Consider the following 7,834-nt stretch of genomic DNA (forward strand, 5'->3'; position numbering starts at 1 on the left):
ACATATTTCCATAGTCCATGACTAAATTACGCAATACCAATAATATAACAACATTCTTAAGATATGACATTTAATGCAAGAGTGAAGTATTACTGTGAAACAACTGTGAGCTGGAAGAGCATACTGGCTAATAGTCTCTAACTGAGAAATGCCCAGCACCCCGCTGTATCTGGTCTCACCCCGGGCTCTCCTGTACCATATCTCTAGCACTGCTTCAGTCAGGATTTTTTTGAAACTGCAATAATGTTCACCAAGCTCTTGTGTATAATTGTGACCATATGTTTTACAGTATGCTGTGGTCCCATTCCTGCCCCTACTGAATTCATAGAATCATAGAATATCAGGGTTGGAAGGGACCTCAGGAGGTCATCTAGTCCAACCCCCTGCTCAAAGCAGGACCAATCCCCAATTAAATCATCCCAGCCAGGGCTTTGTCAAGCCTGACCTTAAAAACTTCTAAGGAAGGAGATTCCACCACCTCCCTAGGCAACGCATTCCACTGTTTCACCACCCTCCTAGTGAAAAAGTTTTTCCTAATATCCAACCTAAACCTCCCCCACTGCAACTTGAGACCATTACTCCTTGTCCTGTCCTCTTCTACCACTGAGAATAGTCTAGAACCATCCTCTCTGGAACCACCTCTCAGGTAGTTGAAAGCAGCTACCAAATTCCCCCTCATTCTTCTCTTCCGCAGACTAAACAATCCCAGTTCCCTCAGCCTCTCCTCATAAGTCATGTGTTCCAGACCCCTAATCATTTTTGTTGCCCTTCGCTGGACTCTCTCCAATTTATCCACATCCTTCTTGTAGTGTGGGGCCCAAAACTGGACACAGTACTCCAGATGAGGCCTCACCAATGTCGAATAGAGGGGAACGATCACATCCCTCGATCTGCTCGCTATGCCCCTACTTATACATCCCAAAATGCCATTGGCCTTCTTGGCAACAAGGGCACACTGCTGACTCATATCCAGCTTCTCGTCCACTGTCACCCCTAGGTCCTTTTCTGCAGAACTGTTGCCTAGCCATTCCGTCCCTAGTCTGTAGCTGTGCATTGGGTTCTTCCGTCCTAAGTGCAGGACCCTGCACTTATCCTTATTGAACCTCATCAGATTTCTTTTGGCCCACTCCTCCAATTTGTCTAGGTCCCTCTGTATCCTATCCCTGCCCTCCAGCGTATCTACCACTCCTCCTAGTTTAGTATCATCTGCAAATTTGCTGAGGGTGCAATCCACACCATCCTCCAGATCATTTATGAAGATATTGCATAAAAAAATAAAATTCAAGTTCTACCATTGACTTTAATGCAAACAGGATCAGGAGTCTACGACATAGCTGATACACTGCAGACAGACTGAGGGAGAAAACATGTCGGTTCATTATATTGGGAGGTACCAACCCCATCTAAGCCCAGAAGCTAAAATAATAGAAAACCCATCCATAATTCTGGCTTGTGAAGCAAGTATACAAAGAAAGATCTTTATGCAGCCACCAAGCTTTTCTGTTTATTCTCTCCCCACCACACTCAAATCAGTGCTCAGACAAATAGCACTGTTCTGAAACAGCAATGAGCTAGAGGAGCAGTCTGTATAATGACACAGAAATCAATCATGAACAAATAGTTAAGATTACATTTTTGCAAATCCCCTTCAGAAAGGCACTATTCATCTACTGAAAGACACTTATCTGCCCCATCCAAGTCTTCTATTGCCTGGCATGTTTTTCTACTTTAGCTGAGTTGTACAGCTACTTTTAAGTTAATTGTGCATTCTTTCAAGATGTATATTCCACTGTGGCTTTTAGAAAGTCTCTTTAAAAGGGTAGCAAAAAATGATAAAATATCTGCTCAAGCCCCTTCAAAAATCAGAATCTAAAAGGGATGCCTTATTTGCTTCTTGGTAAACTTGCTACTTGCTATTAGCTTGCTATTATTTTACATGTCTGTTTCAAGACAACTACATCATTTCCAGTTCCATGTGTATTATGTAGTCATTTGCACCTTTGAAAAGTGTGTGTAAAATGCTACCAAGTCAGAATGGTAGAAATTACATTTTTTTCCAACTTAAAATGTAAAAGTGTTCAGAGGAAATCTTTAAAACATTCTTGTAATGTTATATATTTTCTATTTCATCTGACTTTTCAACTGTGGGCTATCCTAAACAGTGCTGCAGGAAACCACACCTGGTTCGCAAGTTTTGCAGTAACATGAAGGTGCTCCAAATGTTGGAATCAGAAATAAGAACTCAGAAGAGGGATCAATGATTGTGTGACACTTTTAATATTTTGGTTAACAATATGACTTTATAAAATTCTGCAGACCCTTACATGACAAATGGTACATTAAAATCCAATTCCTCAGCATCATTATAAGTACCAAGTAGTATTAGCCCCATTATAGAGGGAGGATAACTTCATGTTGCAGGCCACTAAGGCTATCTGGGTTCTATTCCTGGCTCTGCCACAGACTTCCTGTATGACATTGGGCAAGCCACTTAGTGTGTGCATGTCTCTGTTCATCTTTGTAACAGACGGGCAATGCTAAACCTATCTGAAGGGGGTATTGTGAAGATAAAATCATTAAATATTTATGGTGCTCAGATACTAAGGTGAGGAGTGTCATAGAAAAGCTTATAAATACGTTTAAAAATGGATAAACAGAGGGGCAGAGAGGTATTCGAATGGCACTTTTGTAGCCGGCATTGCAAGGTATTTACATGGCTGATATGCTAAATATTCAAATGCCCTTTCATGCTTGGGCCACCATTCCAGAGGAAAAGATTCCATGCTGATGACGCTGGTTAAAAAAATAATGCGCTAATTAAATTTTGACTGAACTCCTTGGGGGAGAATAGTATATGTCTCCTGCTCTGTTCTACCTGCATTCTGCCATGTATTTCATATTATAGCAATCTTGGATGATGACCTAGCTCCTAGCACAGGCTGTTCGTTTTAAGAAGACTTTCACTACAGATTTGACAAAATGCAAAGAAGGTACCGATGTGACATTTCTAAAGACAGCTACAGCACTCGACCCAAAGTTTAAGGATCTGAAGTGCCTTCCAAAATCTGAAAGGAACAAGGTGTGGAACATGCTTTCCGAAGTCTTAAAAGAACAAACACTCCAATGCAGAAACTACAGAACCCGAACCACCAAAAAAGAAAATCAACCTTCTGCTGGTGGTGAAAATGAACATGCATCGTTCCGCACTGCATTGAGTCGTTATAGAGCAGAACCCGTCATCAGCATGGAATGGTGGCCGAAGCATGAAGAGACATATGAATCTTTATCGTATCTTGTGACGCTAGCTACAACAGTGCCATGCGAACATCTGTTCTTACTTTCAGGTGACATTATAAACAAGAAGCGGGCAGCATTATCTTCTGCTAATGTAAACATACCTGAGCGATTGGCTGAACAGGAAGTAGGACTGAGTGAATTTGTAGGCTCTAAAGTTTTATGTTGTTTTATTTTTGAATGCAGTTATTTTTTTCATAATTCTACATTTATAAGTACATAATTCTACATTTATAAGTTCAACTTTTATGATAAACAGATTGCACTACAGTACTTGTATTAGGTGAATTGAAAAATACTATTTCTTGTTTTTTTACAGTGCAAATATTTGTAATAAAAAATATGAAGTGAGCAATGTACACTTTGTATTCAGCATTGTAATTGAAATCAATATATTTGAAAATGTAGAAAAGATCCAAAAATATTTAAACAAACAGCATTCTATTATCGTTTAACAGCACAATTAATCACGCGACTAATTGTGATTAGTTTTTTAATTGTGTGATTAATCGCAATTAATTTTTAATCACTTGGCAGCCCTACTGATTTTACAATAAATAATACAAAAAGCTGTATAAGATTTTAAAAGCAACAACAACAGAATAATTTGCTAGATTTTAAAAATCGTTATAAATATTTCAAACACAATGTTTCTGAAATTTCTTCTCATACTATCCTGCCAGGATCTGAATTTATAGGTCTGTTTTTCTTCTGCAGAAGCTGATGGCATCATAAATACTTAAGAAAATCTATGGAATGTAGCTCCCTACTCTCCTTTAAATTTATGCAGTGCCATCAAATCTTGAAGAAGAAACTCCATGTTTATTGAGTAGAGAATGGATGTCTCATCAATTAGAGTGATAGGTCCCTAATGTGCTCTTACACTTGTTATGCACAAATCCAAAATAATGACACCTCAGAAGGGTTTCCAACTTTGGGATTCAAAGTTTTTGAATTTTTCAAATGACAGCACATAAAACCTACACTCAGATGCCAGAAAAGGAAGACAGCAAGGTAAAAATCATCAGGGAACGACAATTACATAGTGCTACAATTTTTGTTCCAAATCAAAACTAAAATCAACTGGAACTGAAACAAAATAATGATGCAGTTATCCCAGATCTACATTTATGGGCACTATTCTAGAAACATTGTTTAAAAATAATTTGAAGTTTTCATTGCAAATTGATTTTAAAATTCGTAGGAACAGTGCCATATAGTGTACATAGTCTCCCAAGTTTTCTTAAACCAGAAGCAAAAAGACAAGAATGAGCTGATTACAATCATGTTCAGATTGTTTTTCTTCACTCAGAGTGTAGATGTCAATGGGAGCTAAGGTACAAATAAAGCTTGCCGAAAACTGGTCTGGTGGTTTTAAAAAGGTTATGGATGTTTAATTATTGATTAAATTTATATTTAGTTTCCAAACTAGAAAAGCTTTGGAACATTAGGCTGGCTCAAAATTTGTGTCCTTTCAAACTACTGAGCTATTTCAAAAGCTCATTATCTCAGATAATTGGATTGTCTAATTTTAAACATTTATATTTAATTTCCCAAACTGATTTTACTCAAATGTGGTTGCCTTGTACATCTGATTAAGACCAGTCTTCAGGTCAAATATTAAAACTATGTATTGTAATTTAGTGTATTTACATTCATATGAAGTTCCAATTTGTGTATTATCTAATTAAGGTCATACAGAGAGGCCATATTTTAAGACACAACACAAAGACACATATTTTAAGGAATAAGAGTTGATGTTGAGTTTTCAACCTTACTGCTGCGTTTACTGACTTTTCAGACCTTGGACTTCAAGGCCATAACCTTGTCTTAATACTAGTTTTTACATGAAATACATTAAATTAAAATAAAATATATACACACTCCCATAATGGTTAAAATATTTTACACACAGAAAGATGTTTAAGGATGTGATACAAACTACAGGATAAGTATAAACAAAAATGCTCCCCAGCCCCCACACTACTTGGAATCACTTTAAAACATGAACATTTTCCACTCCAAAATTCAAGACTCCATTTCCTGTGAGCAGGTACAACACCTGGCAGACTTAGGGTTAGAGGCCCAAGACTAATGCTGTTAAAAATATACAAAAGTATGAGGAAAAACAAATCCCTGTCTTTCAGATGACCACATTTTTGGTTTTAGACAGTTTTTTTAGGTCTAGCACTTGCAAAAACCTGAAACACACAGAAAACAAACTATACCAATCCACCACCTGAATTTTCAAATCAGCATTTTATCCTAAAGAAAGGAGCACAGAGAAGCTGCCTGCAAGAACTAGTTTATCAGCATGACCAGGGTATGAATTAATGTCTGCTACCATGGAACTAAGCCCATTTCTACTGAAATGAGCTCATCATCGTAACCATTAAGCTGTGTCAGCTTCTAATCTATCCATGAGAGTGTTTAAAAAAAAAAAAAAATGGGGGGGATGGGGAATCTATGAGGAAAGCATGAGGCTGAGCCTGTGTTTTATATAATCTGTTGTACACCCATTACAACTGCCAGATGGTGGAATAAATTCCTTTCACGGCTCCTTCCTCACCATAAATGGCAACGGCCCCCTACAGAAACACATGATTTCTGGAAGCAGGCAGTAATAGCAGATTCCACATTAGGAACAATTCTTACTTTTCCCAACACACAACTGGGAGAAATCTACAGTAACTGAAAACTGTGTCATGATCCTACTAGCAGGACAATAACCTGTTCACAATAGCTAGGCAAATGGACATTGTTTCCCTATTTGCCTCCATCTCTTCAAGAGATCTCTAGAGACCCTTTAAAATGCTCTTCTTTGATTTAGCTAGAGAGACTTCAGCACCTTTTAAATATGTCACTAATGTGATCTCTTCCTCTAAATAGTGTAAATAATGGAGGTGGAATGAAAGAGGAGGCTGCTTCCTCCTGAGCATTGCCTAAAAGACTTAAGAATGTTCCTAATGGAACGTCTACACTGCAATAAAAAACCCGCGGCATGGCCGCAGCTGGCTCTGGTCAGTTGATTCGGGCTTGTGAGGCTCGAGCTATGGGGTAAAAATTGCAGTGTAGACATTCAGGTTCAGGGTGAGTGTAGTGGATGTTGTACTTATGAAGTAAGCAGATTCTCTGGGTCCAAACCCTGAATTTTCACAGGGGCCAGAGGACAAAAGGTGGAAAAAAGGCATCAGCTCTATGGGATGGTGATGTTTATTATTATTTGTATTATGGCAGCATTAAAAGGCTCCAAGAGAAATTGTGACTCCACTTTACAAACACATAATAAGAGACAGTCCATGCCCCAAAAGCTTACAATCTAAATATACAAGACAAATACAGGGGAGGGGTCTAAATTAGCTACTGCCACCCAAGAAAGAGACCTTGGAGTCATCCTGGATAGTTCTTTGAAAAAAAATCTGCTCAATGTGCAGCAGCAGTCAAAAAAAACTAACAAACGTAAGGAACCATTAGGAAAGGGATATATAATAAGGCAGAAAATATCATTATGCCACTATATGAATCCATTATACATTCACACCTGCATGCAGTTCTGGATGCCCCATCTCAACAAAGATATATTAGAATTGGAAAAAGTACAGAGAAGGGCAACAAAGATTATTAGGATTATGGAACAACTTCCACATGAAGAGAGAATAAGAAGATTGGGACTGCACATCTTACAGAAGAGACAACTAAGGGGGGCGGGGGGAAGATATCATACACGTCTATAAAATTATGAATGGCAGTGAATAAGGAAGTGTTATTTAGTCCTTCTCATATTCAAAGGACCAGGTTCACCCAATGAAATTAAAAGGCAGCAGGTTTAAAACAAACAAAAGGAAGTTCTTCACACAACACAGAATCAAACTGTGAAACTTATTACCAGGCCAAAAATATAACTGCATTAAAAAAAGAATTAGATAAGTTCAGGGAAGATCGGTCCATCAATGGCTATTAGTACGGTTGCCAACTCTCCAGGATGGGCCTGGAGTTTCCAGGAATTAAAGATTAATCTTTAATTAAAGATGTCACGTCATGAAACTTCCAGGAATATGTCCAACCAAAATTGGCAACCCTTGCTATTAGCCAAGGTGGTCAGGGATGCAACCCCGTGCTCTGGGTATCCCTAAACTTCTGACTGCCAGAAGCTGAGACTAGAGGACAGGGGATGGATCTCTTGATAATTGCCCTGTTTTGTGTGCACCAGCCATTGTCAGAAGACCCAGTATTGGACTAGATGGACCACTGCTCTGACGCAGTATGGCCATTTTAATGTTGTTATAACTATCCCGAGGATGAAGTGAAACATGGGTAAGATCCCTCAGCAAGGCACTTTATCCCCAGAATAATATAGGTGAGCCCAGCTAAAAAAAAAAAAAATAGCAATGATCCTTTATTCCAAACCTGAAGCCACCCAGATTGTCACCAACTATCTTTCCAAGCAGCATGAAGAACAGCAGAGACAAAAGACATAGCCACCAAACACTCCTCCTGCCTCATACATATTTATGGTAATCCTTAATGAACACCATTAAAG

The sequence above is a fragment of the Eretmochelys imbricata genome, chromosome 4, assembly GCF_965152235.1.
Source record: "Eretmochelys imbricata isolate rEreImb1 chromosome 4, rEreImb1.hap1, whole genome shotgun sequence".
Taxonomy (NCBI): Eukaryota; Metazoa; Chordata; order Testudines; family Cheloniidae; genus Eretmochelys; species Eretmochelys imbricata.